The sequence below is a fragment of the Macaca mulatta genome, chromosome 9, assembly GCF_049350105.2.
Source record: "Macaca mulatta isolate MMU2019108-1 chromosome 9, T2T-MMU8v2.0, whole genome shotgun sequence".
Lineage (NCBI taxonomy): Eukaryota > Metazoa > Chordata > Mammalia > Primates > Cercopithecidae > Macaca > Macaca mulatta.
In genome coordinates, this window is record NC_133414.1 from 126,762,452 (window position 1) to 126,779,498 (window position 17,047).

Here is a 17,047-nt window from a genome sequence, read left to right on the forward strand (position 1 = left end):
GCAGCAAAGTAAATCAAGAATAAAAATGAAATATAGAGTTCAAAAGAAAGAACTTTTTATTCTTATATCTTGAGATGATTTCCAAAGAACTTATCTCGATCTCATTCCACTCAGATAAGTCTTCATAATACGGACACCAACCCACAGTTTTATTGTTTTTTGCCCCATCAAACTGACCCATTGCCTCCTTCTCATTCACCCACAACATAAAGCAAGGGTTGTCCACAAGGGACCAAAGGACAGAAACCATTTTGTTGGAGAGAAAAGCTTGTTAGCATACAGCCCCTCTTGGCAAAAATTCCAGCACACATCGTTTCAATAGCGATGCCAGTTAGGAGGGAAATGTTACAACTAGAAACCAGCAACCTGGCAGAGTCCATTTCCTCATTGCTTATTCTCCTCTGCAGAGCCACGGGTCACCTACTGTATGTGCACCTGTAGTGCAGGAATTTCAGGATCCCTCCGTGGGGCTGGAACACCAGGTATCCAGGTGTTACCCCCCAACACCACTGGACTCATTTTTTTTGTTGTTGTTTTGAGACGGAGTCTCACTCCGTCACCCAGGCTGGAGTGCAGTGGCACAATCTCAGCTCACTGCAACCTCCACCTCCCGAGTTTCAAGCGATTCTCCTGCCTCAGCCTCCCAAGTAGCTGGGATTACAGGTGCACCACCACACCTGACTAATTTTTGTATTTTTAGTAGAGACAGCGTTTCACCATGTTGGCCAGGCTGATTTCGAACTCCTGACCTCAGGTGATCCGCCTGCCTTGGCCTCTCAAAGTGCTGGGATTACAGGCGTGAGCCACTGCGCCTGGCCCCCGCTGGACTCTTTAGCAAAAAGCATGCTCAAAATCCTTTCTAGCAGAATTCAACTGAAAGAAACCTGGAGAATGAGTTTCTATTTGCTTTCTACTTAGTGTTGGCATCAATCAATCTCATTTCAGAGATTTATGGGACACCTGCTGTGTGCTAGCTAGTGGACTGAGACTACAAAAGCAAGAAGAGAGAAACCACTGCCCTGGAGGTGCTCACCATCTAGCGGAGGAGATGCATGCACACAAATATTCTCAATGAAATGAAGAAGGTATTAAGACGGGAGTAGGCACGGGGTGCAGGGCAGTGCTGAGTCCAACCTAGAGTCAGGAGGGGCTTCCAGGAAGAGTAAGAAGGTCGGTAATGACTGGTCAAGTGCAGAAAGAGGGAAAGTCATTCCAAGTGGAGGTAATAGGGCAAGAAGGCATCCAGTAGTTCACTATTGGTGGGGAGAAGGGAGAGGATCAAGATGAGGCTGGGTGACAGGTGACAGAGGGCCCCCCATGCCACTCTAAAGAATGGACCTTAGAAATGTTGTGATTAAAGTCTCAAACCTAAGCTACCTATTTCTTTCTAAATGGAGTGCAAAGGCTCTGGCTGCATTTCAAGGTACAGCATGATCTGTTTCCAACCATACTGCCTCCTCCCTCGATTTGGATTGTGTTGGTGTGTGCATTTCTGGTGTTTAGTACACAACTTGACATGGAATAGATGCATAGGAAGTGTCTATTCATTTATTTAAACATTTCCCAGGTCAACAGAATAAAAAGATAGCCATACATGTCTCACACACAGTATTTTAAGAAATACAAGCCGTTCGGGATTGGCTTATCCCTTCTATTGTAATGGCTTCAAGTCCACAACTAGGTTGTAAGCTCTCTAAAGGCAAGGAGGGTTTCATCCACACTAGGCTGATAAGAGTGTGGTTTGCATGGCTCAGCGTGGTGGTGCATACCTGTAACCCCAGCACTTTGGGAGGTCGAGGCGGGTGGGTCACTTGAGGTCGGGAGTTTGAGACCAGCCTGGCCAACACAGTGAAACCCCATCTCTTCTAAAAATACAAAAACTAGCCAGATGTGGTGGCGTGCACCTGTAATCTCAAATGCTTGGGAGGCTGAGGCAGGAGAATCGCTTGAACCCAGGAGGCAGAGGTTGCAGTGAGCTGAGATCGCACCACTGCACTCCAGCCGGGGTGACAGAGTAAGACTTTGTCTCTTTAAAAAAAAAAAAAAAGAGTGTGGTGCTTTGCAGATCACCAGGGATAGAAATGCAAGGGGTGCTTCAAATGCAGACACCTGGCCCCCACCACAGGTCTGACTGATAACTCAGATTCTCTGGGAAGGAGGTCTGAGCAGCAGCCAGCTTCCCCAGTGACTAAAGACCCCTTGCTAACAAGTTGGCTTGCAAAGCACTAGGATAGACTGAGATTTACAAACAGCTATATACCATGCCGTCGCATCTGATAAACAATCCTTATACTCTCTGTTAGCCAAAATAACAATCAGCTGGACATTAACTGCAATCTTAATGACAATTTATTAGAAGTGGTGATTCCAAAGTTTCCTACAGTCTAGGACAAATTCCTAAATGTCTGATCCCTCTTGATCCTACTCACTCTCATGTCCTCAACGGACAATTCTTAGGATTTTTTTCCATATGAATCTCATAGAATCAATGCCCAGCGAAGTTTTTTCCTTGAGTTCTTAAAGTAGAATTATTTTATGGTTGTATCCAAACTTCCCCACGGTCTTTTTCAAAAGCCATTTCTGAGTTTGGACCCAAGCAATAGGTTGCACTTCAAGAAAAATCGCAAAAAATACTACAGTATATTTAAAGCTCCCTATAAACAAATCAGTAAGGATATAAATGACAGAGTGAACAAAAAATAAATCATTTTCCTACAAGAGCAGCAAAAGCTATTACTAGAATTCTAAGGATCTTGGGATAGTAAAGAGTTTCAGAGATTTTACCCTAACTTCAGACTCATGAGTACACAACTACAAAAATAGTTCTCTGAATTATTTGGGAAAAGGCCTTTTTTAAAAACAGTTTACTACCATCTAGCTTTCTCTTTTACTGTAACATTTTCTAGATAGAAATCCAGTTATTAGGATATAAAAATGGTTGCTTTCCATCAGGTAGAATTGCAATGCCTTCCCTGACAACAGTCCCCTCTTTCTGGTACTTACCACCACCAAGTGCTTTGAAGTTGACTATGTTGTAATGAAGGATGGACATATCTATTTTTGCAAAAGATTGTGGGCTCCCTGAGGGAAGGGGTCACATGTTATTGTATCTGTACTGTATTCACATAGTAATACACAAAGGCACAAAGTAGGAATGCAATATTTGATGAATGAATAAATATTCCTTTTCGTAATCAAATAGACTGACTTTAAAATCTAACTCAAATATAAGAGTACATTCAGTCTCTTAGATAAAAATCAATTTAGTGATTGCTTCAAAGTATTTGCCAAGATGCAAGCCAATAATTACTTTGGAGAGAAAGTAGGCCAAAGAGGAACTTCCTCAGGCAGTCATTTTACAAAGTCCCCTTTATAACCTACCCTCACAGCTACTTTGGTCACCATTAGAGCCCAGTATGTGTCAGCCACCATTCTAATCGCTACATGATCACCTCTTCTTGTCCTCATAACAACGGGATGAAGTACATATTATTATACTTTATATGTGAGAAAAGAGTTTGGTAAGAGGCTGAAGCCATGGGTCCTCTCTGTGTTACTGGGCCTTCCCTTCTGCAGAGGTTGTTAAAGAGCCTCTCATCCCATGCTCTGCCTACACACACACACACACACACACACACGCATTTCTGAAGGCCAGGTGCACTCAATGTACATCAACAGGCATTTCTAAAAGGCCTGGCATGATAGAAGTGATGCTGCCTTTTGCCTTGCCCGTGTAAAGCAATCCTTTTTCCAGATACCTTATGCTTTATCGGTTCTTGGACTTCATATGGAAGGACCTGTCAGGTGAATAGCACCATAACCGTGGCCTGTGGCACCCACTGTTGGCTGCACAGGGGAAGATGATGTACCCAGACCCACACAGCAAGACTTCAAAAGTGCAGTGTAATCATCCACCGTGTCTAATCATTCTCAAGGAATGACATTTCTGTGGTTTATGTAGACAGCAAGTTAAAATTAAAAATCTTTTTGCAAGGTTTACAAAGCCTACATTTGTTCCCCTACCTCATCTGGCCTTATAATAAATTCTCCTAACTATGCCCTGGAACAGTCCCAGAAAATAACCTGTCTCTCATACTCCTGGATTTGTCAGTCATCATCGGAGGAACTAGCCAAGTAAAACCTGCAGCACACACAACCATTACTGCATTTGCTACCACAGGAATGGCAGCTTTGTCATCTAACACGTCTCAGCAAGTTTCTCTAGTTCTTAGTACGGAGAAGAGACCATGCAGCCCATACCGTGGTTTGTGGCAATCTGTAACTTGTATTCATAAACAGGCATTAATTAAGATAAAAGTAGAAGTCCTAAAGCAGACTCGTCCATGGTTACACAATTACTTAGAAATGGGTCAAAACCCCTCAGATCCTGCCGCCTACCCCGTGGTTATTCTATCATGCCACACTGGCCACACAGGCAGCCTGATTAAACACAGGCTGGGTTTCAATTCTAGCTCCACCACACGCTGAGTGACCCTGGGCACATTGTTTTCTCTCTCTGGGTTTCAGCAGTCTCCGCTGTGAATGGTATGAGACGTTCCACTTGTGAGGCTGTGGTGAGGACAGGGGCAGCTTCACGGCATGTGACCTGCAGCATTGCATAGGGTCCTGCGCTCAGAAGGTGTCTCTATTTGGTTTAATGCTTTGCTGCTGCTATACTGACATTTGTAATAATTTAGTCTTTGAACTTGTGTTGTGTAAGTGAAGTCTGATGGGACAGCGGAGCACACATGTGAACAGATGAGATGCGTGCAGTTTGTGTGTTTGCTGTTCCTGCTGCCCATGCACACAGTGTTTGCAACGCCCCCTGAGCACAGGATTCCAGTGTAGTCACAATGTGTAGGAATTCAGGGAGACTCAAAGTGAGGACAAGGTGTGTTATATCCACAACTGAGTCACATTCCATTCAAACCAGGATGCCTGCTTTGAATGCACAGAGAAGGCAATGATGTTCTAGGAAACACAAACAACCAAGGAACCTTAATATATTCCTTCCTATCCACATTAGTTCCCTGTATTAGCCAACCACTCACACCAAAAATCATGACACAGAAGGAAAGGGAAAGACAGGGCAACCAGTGCTGTCTTCCTTTTAGCCTTTCCTTATTCATCAATAAGTCAAAGTTAGAGAACATTGGTAAAATGTGCACGTATCAAGAAGCGAAATAAAAACAGTTGAGGGCCGGGCATGGTGGCTCACACCTATAATCCCAGCACTTTGGGAGGCTGAGGTGGGAGGATCATCTGAGGCCAGGAGTTCGAGACCAGCCTGGCCAACATGGTGAAACCTCGTCTCTACCAATAATACAAAAATTAGCCAGGCATGCTGGCGGGCATCTGTAGTCCCAGCTACTTGGAAAGCTGGGGCAGGAGAATCGCTTGAACCCAGGAGGCGGAGGTTGCAGTGAGCCAAGATCACGCCACTGCACTCCAGCCTGAAAGACAGAGCAAGAAACCATCTCAAAGCAAACAACAAACAAACAAGTTGAGTCAGATTTGTGCATTGTGCATTTCTACTGTTCTAAAAAGAATAAAGTACATAGCATCTATGACCTGTGCAATACAAATTGTGTAATTTCAGTGATTCCGTTGAGTTAAATGTTGTTATATTTGCACTTAAAATTGGCATTGCACAATAAAAGGTAAAATTCACAATAACAATTTAAAAATTTAATTTTACTTTATTTAGGACAACATTAAATAGAAAATAAAAACTACTGAGTTGAGAGAATCTGGGGAATAAACAAAAAAGCTATATTTTAGTACCACTAATGGCACTTTCTCCTGCACTTTAAACAAGGGGTCCCACGTTTTTCTTTCACACTGGGCCCTGAAAATTATGTGTCCTGTGCTGGGTGAGAATAACAGGTGTTCTATCCCAAAAGAAAGTACCTAGTACTAAGAAGGAATGCAGTTAAGGGTAACAACTATTGTTATTTCATTTCTCACTGCCTCATCAATTCACAATAAAATAAGATAAGCTTGAAAACTGTAAAATTCAAGTTTTCAAAACCATTTGAAGGTATAAGGAGCCTTCTAATAATATCGAAGCTGGGGGATTTAACCTGTAACACCTTAAAGAATTTAGATCCTCTCCCTCCCCCGATATTTTGTTATATGACCTCTGCTGCCAAATGAGAAAGTCACTGTGAAGGCAAACATTAAAAAAAAAAAAAAAGGGTGGACTTTGATGTTAGGAACTCTTCCCAGGAAGACACGATTGTTACCTTCAGCCTATTCATTCATGCAACACATATTTATCAAGTGTTTACTAAGTGTCAGGAACTGTTCTAGGTGTTGGGATATCACAGTGAAGAAACCAGACAAAAATCCTTGCCATGAAGGAGCTATATCCTAGTTGGGAAGGTTGAAGTTGACATAATAAAATACATGAGTAATATGTACATATATATAAATATGTATGATTATATATTAGAAAGCGATAAGTACTATGGAGAAAAGGCAAGGCCGGGGACGGAGAATGTTGCGGGGAGAAGCTGTGGTTTTAAGTAGAGTAGTAGAGGAAGGTCTCTTTGAGGAAGTGCTATGTGAGTAAGTACCTGAAGAAGGGAAGAGAATAAGCCATGTAGATTCTGAGGAAAAACCACTCCGCACAGAGTGAGCAATAAGTGCAAACGTCCTGAGACGGGAGCCCACCTGGTATGTTCAAGGCAGTGGGGAGGCTGGTGAGATCAGGAGGCAGACAGCAAGAGGCATGAAGTTAGTGATGTGGAGGAGTTAGGGCCTGCAGGTCATTGTAAAGGGCCTTGGCTTTTCCCCTAAGCTGTTCTGTTTTGTTTTGTTTTGAGACATGGTCTCACTCGGTCACCCAGGCCAGAGTGCGGTGGTATGATCATAGTTCACTGCAGCCTCAACCTCCAAGGCTCAAGTGGCCTTCCCACCTCAGCCTCCCAAGTAGCTGGGACTACAGGTGTGCATCACCATACCCGGCTGATTTTCAATTTTTAATTTTTTTTTTTTGTAGTGACAGGGTCTTGCTGTTGCACAGGCTGGTCTCGAACTCCTGGCCTCAAGTGATCCTCCAGTCTTGGCTTCCAAAAGTGGTGGGATTACAGATACGAGCCCACTGCACCCAGTGCCACTGTGGGATTTGAACAGAGAAAGCAGCATGATCTGATCGTCAACTCCACGGGATCCTCGGCTGCTCTGTGGAAACTAGAGTTAAGGAGAGTGAGCACAGATGCAGAATGCTGAATTAGTGCATGAAATAAAAAAGAGCTCAAGGATGAGATGATGACACAACAAGATTAGATGAAAAAGGTTAGAGAAATTAAGACACAAAAACCAAGGACAAAGAATATCAATAGTAAGAATGGAAATATCAAAGAACAAAAAAATGCTGATAAAATATCTAATTCCTAGTACAGAGAAAATTTTGAAATGATTTCAATGAATGCAGAAAAAAGAGCCTCAAACAAGGAGAGAAAACAATAGAAGTGCAAGATGAAGAAAGATTTTTTTTAAATGTATGTCTTAGAAGTAGAGAACCTAAGAAGCAGATGTATTCAAAGATTAAATACACAAGAATACCCCTGAAATGAAGAGACAGCTGAATTCACAGATTTAAAGAGTATAGATATAACATATTTTGAGAAAATTTGATACAGAATGCTGACTCCAAGTCCTAGGCTAAGCCTTAGGACTCCAAGATATCATTCTCCATATGTCCAGGCAGAAAAACCCTATTGCTCACAAAAAGAGAAAAACTCAGGCTAGCCTCAGACTTCTCAACAGCAACACTGATACTTAGAAGATGATGAAGCAATACCTGGATGTCTTGAGGGAAAGAAAGAACCTTACACCTGCCAAAATGTCCAAGAACCTGACAAAAGAACCAAGAAACTTACACCTGCCAAAACGTCATTCAGAGATAAGGGCAATGGGCAAACCACCACAAACAGAAAGGTGTCTGGGAAGCACGACACCGTGAACCCTTCTTGGGAAAACTGATGGAAAACAACATCCAGCCAATTAAGAGATGAGTTAAAATAAGCTCAGCAATGCAAGCGCTAGTAAAAGTGCTAGCAGTGAGCAGTGAATTCAATTAGGAAACTGACACCACAATTACCTGATTATGGTTAGAAAGGAATATGGAAATGTTTTGAGGAAAGGAAAATGTGAAAACAACATTACAACTAACAAAAATTGGAGGTGAGTAGGAGACAACTATGACAGTGCTACTGTCCTCGTGTACACACTAGGGAGGTAATGACTGGTGCCAGACTGTACAAGATTCTTCATCTAAGCATCTCACAGAAGCAACCTCAGATCACATCACCCAATCACTTCGTCTTTGCTCGGAGACTATGTAAAATCTCATCACTGTGCTTATATCCCAGTTCCTGTTTCTTGGACTTGGTAAGGCAAAGCATATCATGAGGCAAACTTATCTTCAGGATCTTTTAAGAAAAGGGAGATGACGTATCTTTAACTTTTTACTGATTATATCCAGATTCTTTTTTTTTCTGAGACAGTGTCTCACTCTGTCACACAGGCTGGAGTCCAATGGCAAGATCATGGCTCATTGCAACCTGAAACTCCTGGGCTCAAGTGATCCTCCCACTCCAGCCTCCTGAGTAGCTGGGACCACAGACATGCATCATTACATCCAGCTAATTTTTAATTTTTTTTGTAGAGATGGGGTCTCACTACATTGCCCAGGCTAGGTTTAAACTTCTGGGCTCAAGCAATCCTCTTGCCTCAGCCTCCCAAAGTGCTGGGATTACAGGCATGAGCCACTGACTCTAGCCTATATCCAGATTCTTAGTGCAAGAACCAAAATTGTTTCTAATTCATTAACATTTAAGATTTCTACAGCACGTTTCTTTCAGACAGACTGATGAACAAATAATTTTTTTTAAATACCTTGGTTCTGGCCAGGCACAGTGGCTCACGCCTGTAATCCCAGCACTTTAGGAGGCCGAGGCGGGCAGATCACGAGGTCAGGAGATCAAGACCATCCTAGCTAACACAGTGAAACCCCGTCTCTACCAAAAATAAAAAAAAATTAGCTGGGCATGGTGGCGGGCACCTGTATTCCCAGCTACTTGGGAGGCTGAGGCAGGAGAATGTGGTGAACCGGGGAGGCGGAGTTTGCTGTAAGCCGAGATCGTGCCACCGCACTACAGCCTGAGTGACAGAGCAAGACTCTGTCTCAAAAAAAAAAAAAAAAAAAATTGGTTCTAAGGATAACCAAATGGGGTTTTATTTCATATTTCCAGTTATTTAAGCTGTGTATTCATGAAAATGCCATGGAATTCTCAGGACAAGATTTCCATTCCATATGGAATCATTGCCTAGGTGTAATAATCTTTCTTGGGGGACTTTGTCGCATTTGTTGCTCATCTGTCCCTGCTCTACCCATCTTGTGAGTGGGCACTGAGCCATATGACTCCTCCCCTTGCCTGTGGATGACTAGATTGTTAGTGGACACTGGATCAGAGAGAGGCCCATACATCAGCTGGCCAACAGCTTTTTATCTGGCTTTGAAAAAGATGACTGGGCCAATTAGGTTTTCACTCCTAAAAATCTGAAGTTAGAGATACATATAAAAGTCCCAGTCAGTGGTGGATATCCACATTAAAAGACAAAGTTAGGCCAGGCCAGGTGCAGGCATCACAGAACCATGTATAGACCAAAGTCTCAAGGGACAGAGTGTCAGAGGAAGCCAGATGGGCAGGAAAGGAATGGGACATTCCCCCAAACTAAACTGCTGGTCCTGGAGCAGCCTGGAATTCTGTACTTCCTGAGGCCTGGCTGTCCAGCATTTCCTGGGTTCCTATCCCCACTCTCTCTACATATTTTGATTGGGTTATTGAAAAGTATAAGTGGATTGCTGTTCTTCAGAAACAAAAGATCCTTCATTAGAATGGAGAGGGAATTTTTACCAAAATAATACCTCAGTTGGACCATTTGCAATGGAATCTGTCAGTGCCCTACACATCCCTCCTTGGCACTCGCCTCTGCAAGTCAGATGTGATTACTAGAAGCATCAAAATGCGTGAGTTAATGTACCTGAAAGCAGCTGTCAAACAATGGTGATGGGGAGGTGGTAAACACCCCAGCTTCCTCATCCCTTGGCTGGGATATCTCTGCAGCATATCCCGCACTACCTCTTAGAGGTCCCGATGGATTGGGAATTGCTGCCCATACTGGTAACTGGCTTGATATTGCACCTTTTATTAGCCTCACTCCTCTAGTGATTCCTAGAATCACCTTCCAAATAAATTACTTACCTTTAAATTTTCCTCACAGAGTCTCTTTTTGGGCGGGGAGTTGTAAACAAAAGAGAATCTAAGATCCATGTTTTTATGCTAAAAAAACTGTTGTCTTAAGTCACTGATCACTTTGATCTAAAGACAACCAGAGACAGATTCTAAATAGAACAATATTCTGAAAAGACCAAGCGTGTTCATCAGACAGAATATATTTTTTTCTCAAGAAAATCAATTATTAACTGGATCATCTTATCATACAAACACAATGGAACTTGTATGCACACATACTATGCCAAAGCACTTCTTCCTTTAAAATATGTAAAGAAGACAACTTAGATTAACTCTGGTAGCAGAGGTCAGAACTACCAACTGCCTCATAAATAAATATGCCCCCAAAATGTCTTTTAGGCCTGTGTTTATGTTTTAGGCAGAAGGATGTGACCTATGACATTTACCAAGCTCTATAAAAATGAGTCATTTTGCAATATTTACACATATATTACATGGGCTCTCTTTACAATTTTAAACAGCTGTATATTGCTACAATTCAACCAAAGATTGTGCTAGTACCATATGCCATATGCCAAGTTGGCTGTGTGTTCAAAAGAGATACAGAAGGTAGGTCTCTTCCCTTCCTTTCTCTCACTATCCCTAGCAAGATGGAAAACACTCTGCATATGTATTGAATTTGTTGGGATTTGAAGGAGATTAGAGGGTGGACGGGAAGGAAAATATTTAGAACTTAAATTCTTCTTGGTTTTGGATATGGATTACACAATATTTCCCCTTCCTGAATAACATATACTATATAACATATACTATAATAACATATACTATATAACATATACTAATAACATATACTAAGAGCCCTGAGCATTTCCCAGTACGCTTCACTGGTTATTAAATTTGCACGCAGAAAAAAAAGCAACTAAGCCACAAGATGAGCATTCAGCCATAGCATCCACAATTGAGAACTAGGTGGGCAAAAATCAAAGGAAGAAATGAAGAGAAACAAATGAATGCTGACCCATTAATGAGGCTAACAATATTTACTGAGCATCTGCAATGTGCAAAGGCATCACCTTCAAGGGGCCAAAAGTGGTATAGAGATCAAAGATACCTAAACTAAGCCCTCAGCAACCTTACATCTAAGTAGAGCAAATAGCACAAGGACCTAAATAACTCTAAAACAAGGCAGAAGGATTGGAATCAGAGATACTGACCAAAAAGTATGAAGGTTCAAAGGAAGGAATGCTTGCTGCTCAGCAAGAGAGATAAGGAAAGCTTCAAGTCTAATGCTGTCTTCGCAACTACAGGAAGAGTTACAGATGGTTGGCTGGGCTCAACAGCTTTCTACCAGCTGCTGCCACATATAGAAAATGAACTGGATCACTCTTCGTATGTAGATACAGAAGTTAACCAAGAAATGTGTTGGATCTTGTTCGCATCTTCTTTAAACTCTTAAAATACACCAAGTGAACCACGATCTATGTTAAATCAAGTTCAGCTGAAGTATTACTAAACCATTAACTTCACTTAGTATTCCCATCATGGATAATACTGGACCAATTAGTGACCTCAATGATTAGACAGTTTTTTAAATTAATTAATTAATTTATATTTATTTATTTTTGAGACAGGGTCTCACTCTCTCACCCAGGTTGGAGTGCAGTGGCACGATCTTGGCTCACTGCAACCTCTGCCTCCTGGGTTCAAGCAATTCTCATGCCTCAGCCTCCCAAGTAGTTGGGATTAGAGGTGTGTACCACCATGCCCAGCTCATTTTTGTATTTTTAGCGGAGACAGTGTTTCACCATGTTGGCCAGACTGGTCTCAAACTCCCGACCTCAGGTGATCTGCCCACCTTGGCCTCCCAAAGTGCTGACATTACAGGCGTGAGCCACCACGCCCGGCCTACGCTGTTATTAAGTAGCCACTACCCCTATAGTGCCACTGGCTACCAAGCGAAGATAGAGTCTGTGCCCTTTAGGGACAAGTGCCCAAGGAAAGGATAACAGAACATATCCAGCTACACACTAGAATCACATGAGAGCACTTCTGGGAAAAGACTGATGTGAAACAGAACTGGGAATTGTCCCACAAAGACAGCAAATATTAAACACCCCAGAATATTCTAGTGATGTCAAAAATGACCTTACAAAATGATCCGGGTCGCGATGGACAGAAAGGGAGCTGGCTGAGTGCTGGCCGTGGCCCTAGTTATTTGACTTTTCTTCCCCAGCTCATCTTTATCCCAGGAGATCCTACTCTATGTCATGAGAATTCTCCCTCTCCACTTGGGCTGCAGGCAAACTTTTGTGAGCTAGATTTTTCTGGGCACTGTGAGTCACAATGTGTCCGATGTCCTCTGATTAATTTTGGTTGCTATCTATGGCCACAGAACTTGGACGAGGAAAGACTTCTAAACAGTAAACAAACAAAACTTGGGGGACCACAGTAAGGCACTTATAGGAAGTGAATTTAAAAGCCAGCTAAATGATTTCTCAAAGTAAAGGCCCTACCTTTCTTTATGTAATATTTGCAGACCTTTAAATTGTAAAGATATAAGCAGTTTTGAAGATTAAGATATAGGATGTAAATAGACATGAATGTACATATAGGATTTTTGTACATACAGGAAAACTGGTGATTTCACTTTGAGGGAATAGCTTTAATTTAATTTGAAATTGTATTAAGTGGTGGGAATGCAAAATAGTACAGCCACTGAGAAAACAGTTTGACAGTTTCTCAAAAAGTTAAACAGAGAATCACCATATGATCCAGGATTTCCACTCCTAGGTATACAACCAAGGGGACTGAAAACATGTTCACACAAAAACTCATACACAAGTGTTCATAGCAGCATTATTCATAATAGCCAGAAAGCAGGAAAAACACAAATGACCATCAGTTGATGAAAAGATAAAGAAAATGTGATATATCCCTACAATGGGATACTATTCCGCCATAAGAAGGAATACGGCATTTATCAATGCCACCTCCTTGATGAGCCTTGAAAACATTATACTAAGTAAATGAAGCCAGACACAAAAACCACAGGTTACATGATTCAAATCAGAAGAAACGTCTGGAATAGGCAAATCCACAAACACCTAAAGGAGCTAAGTAGCTGCCAGCAGCTGAGGAATGTGAGTAATCAGGGATGTTTTCTAATGGGCATAGGGTTTCTTTCTGGGCTGATAAAAATGCTCTGGAATTAGAGAGTGGGATGGTTGCACAACGTTGTGGTTCTACTAAAATCCACAGGACTGTACATGTTACAGTGAGGAATTTTATGGCGTACTACATTACATCTCAATTTTAAAATGTATGAAGTACCTTTATTTACCAAGCACTGTGTTATAGTCTGAAGAAACCATGAAAACCACCGTCCTGCCACCAAGGCACTTACTACCCGGTAGAGAGAGACATGCAAACAAACAGATTTATAAATAGCCAAGCATAGAGGTGCTTGGATGGGCTTTTGTGTGGTACACAGCAGAGCCCTAAAAAGGACAGGTCTGGAGACACTCCACAGCACAGTCCCACCTGAGCTGAGTCTCCAACTAAACTAAAAATAATAATAATCATCATCATCATCATCATCCTTTGGTCTTCTCATGTAATATTAAACAGGGAGAGAAGAGGGCTAGGGTCTTAATCTAACACTACCCTCTCATTATACCATAGACCTTAGGAAAATCATTTACTTCTCTGGACCTCAGTCTCTTACTTCCTATAAAAATAAGGTGTTGGCCGGGCGCATTGGCTCACGCCTATAATCCCAGTGCTTTGGGAGGCTGAGGCGGGCAGGTCATTTGAGGTCAGGAGTTCAAGACCAGCTTTGGCCAACATGGTGAAACCCCATCTCTACTAGAAATACAAAAATATTAGCCAGGCGTGGTGGTGTGCGCCTGTAATCTTAGCTACCTAGGAGGCTGAGGCACAGAGAATCGCTGGAACCCGGGGGGCAGAGGCTGCAGTGAGCCAAGATCACGCCAGTGTGCTCCAGCCTGGGTGAGAGAGCAAGACTCTGTCAAATAAATATTAAATAAATAAGGTGTTGATATCAAAGATTTCTACCTTTGAGAAGTATCTAGAATCCTCGTGCATATCATATCATAGTCTATCTAAAATCCTGACATACTTAAGTGCTGATTCTGCAAAGGGTTCCTCTAGTGCATTCTGGGTGTGCTGCTTTCTGAGGTTGAGAAAGGAATCTTCCTGATAACTATCTCTACACACCCTAACAAACAGCACACAGACTATGCTGCCTTCCTGTTGGCAGCCTTCATCTTCCATCTCAGGGACAGAATCACCCATCTGCTGACTACCTATTCACCTTATATTACCTTCCTACTAGCAGCCTTCGTCTGGTAGCCCAGAGACAAATCAAGCCTGTGCTGGCCACCTGTCCACCCCAGTGAGTAACACATAATCCATATCCCTTTCACAGTCCCACTCTGTTATCCAGACTGGAGTGCAGTAGTGCTATCTCGGCTCACTGCAACCTCTGCCTCCCAGGTTCAAGCAATTCTCCAGCCTCAGCCTCCTGAGTAGCTGGGACTACAGGCGCCCACCACCATGCCCGGCTAATTTTTGCATTTTTAGTAGAGATGGAGTTTCACTATGCTGGCCAGGCTGGTCTCGAACTCCTGACCTCATGATTCACCCATCTTGGCCTCCCAAAGTGCTGGGATTACAGGCATGAGCCGCTGTGCCCAGCCGCCACACGATCCATATTCCCTTTCTGTTAGCAGCATTGTCTTGTACCCGTGGCTGTCACGGGTCCATGACTAATTTGCCAAGTTAACAGGAGTCCATCCATAATCATTAGCACTGGGTCATGCCCCAGAATCGTTAGGATCAAAGGATGGGAAATCAGGGATTTCTTTGAAAGTAAGCCACTCTTAGTAAGATTCAAATTTGTTTAAAGCCTGGATTAAAACAATGCCAAACAATAAACTTAAATAGACTGCTTTACCCTCTGACTTTAAATAAGATTAGTTTTTAAGTACATTTAATTAAAACGAATGGGGCATTGCAGCATATTTAGTTACTCAAGGAAGTAATTTATATGGGAACATTTCATGTGAAAATAGTTACTTGCCCATATTCCTAGGACTAAAAATAAAAGAAACAAAACAAAAAGCAACCATCAAAAAAAAAAAAAAAAAACAAAAAAAGCTGGACTAAGTAGATTCAGCGAGTGGAACTAAGTGAAAAATGTCTTACTTCTACCTTTTTCTTTCCACTCTCAGGTCATTGGGCTATTTTCCTTTCACTCGTATTTTGGGTAAATCATATCTATTTTCCAGCTCAAATTGCAAAATCCTACTTTCTCTTTCCCTTTAGTGATATTTCTTTCCTTTGAAAACTAATTGTATTCATTATCTAGACAATTATTCAACTTCTCACACATTTGGGTGAGAAGGGGGGAAGAATTTATTGAGCTCCAACTAAATGCCAGAATTGTTTAAATATGTAGTTTCTCTTAGGGCTCATAATACTGCTGCAATGGCGGTAGCATTATCCACATTTTATATACAAGAAAACTAAGGCTTGGATATATTAAGTAACTTACCTGGGTCACAGAACTGCAAAGAGCAGAGCTGGACTTTAAACTTGGCAGCAAGGTCTGACCCCACAGCCCTGAATTTGCAGCCACTTTGCTTTGCAGCTTCTCCTGGCCTCAGCTACTTGAAGGCAGGGGGACAATTTAATGCTGAACTGTATTCTTCCAACATAGTGATTTGATTTCGGTGAACATTCACTCATTCATTTACTCATCACTCGCAGCTGTTTTTTTTACATGCCAGGTACTATGATGGAATAAAAATAAGAGCACAGCTCTCCCCTTGCCCTCAGAGAGGACCTCAGTGTATGAAAAGGGAGAAGCTTATAAACAGGCAACTTGAACAAAGATATGCAGAGGATGCTATGAAAACACAGAGGAGGACGAGGCAAGAGGTAAGATCAGGCCTCCCCAGAGGAGGAAGAGCTTCACCTTCATCCTGCTGGGCCTCAGAGGAACCGGGGAGGCCGTGCCAGGCAGCAGAATTGCACATACAAAGAGAGGCCCAACGTGAAAGGGTCCTTCAAATATCTGTAACAAAGAAGACTGATGCGGGTGTTTGGGGGTTAAGAGTGGGACGTGATAGAAAGGTTTAACCGTCAAGAGCTTGAAACATATGATTCTGGGAAATACGATTAAACTAATGGGATGAGAAGCCTAGGGAAGTGAACAGGGGTTATTTGTAACTATAAATAAATTTTTAAAAATGCAAACTATTTAATGCTTTCCCAAATAGCTGAAACCTCAAATCCCTCTCCATTCATGCCCTTGCAAGATGTAGAAGTAACTGGCCACCACCTATCATCTCCATCCTCAGGAGAATAAAAGTTAAAGTAAGACTGCTGTTTGCGGGGAACCATATTCCATCAACAAACTGGATGTGGCCGTGGGGATCCAGCATCCTGGAGGAAGAGGAGGCCACAACGCAGTATACCTCCTTGCCAGCAGCAGACGCCTGTTACTACTTTGCCTCTCAAAGCAGCCTAGTCAAAGCCATCAGTCGGGAGAGCGGGTCTGAGGGCAGGAACCACATGCTGGTTCTTACCAACTTTCCCAGGATATATTTTCCATGGCTAGCTCAAACACTTCTCTCAAATTTAAGACAGGGCCTTCACACCTGAGTTCCAGGGTTTGCAGGGAATTAACATCTTTTCCCCAACACAGCCTCTCAATGTCACCGGGAAGATGCTATAGAAAAGTTCCACAGCATCTTGAA

The 17,047-nt window shown here is 42.3% G+C and overlaps 1 protein-coding gene across 32 annotated transcripts in view; it reads right to left on the reverse strand.

Moving 5' to 3' along the window:
• The window catches only part of ABLIM1 (actin binding LIM protein 1), a 388,728-nt gene that overhangs the window by 197,752 nt on the left and 173,929 nt on the right, over window positions 1-17,047 (reverse strand). The window lies entirely within an intron of this gene.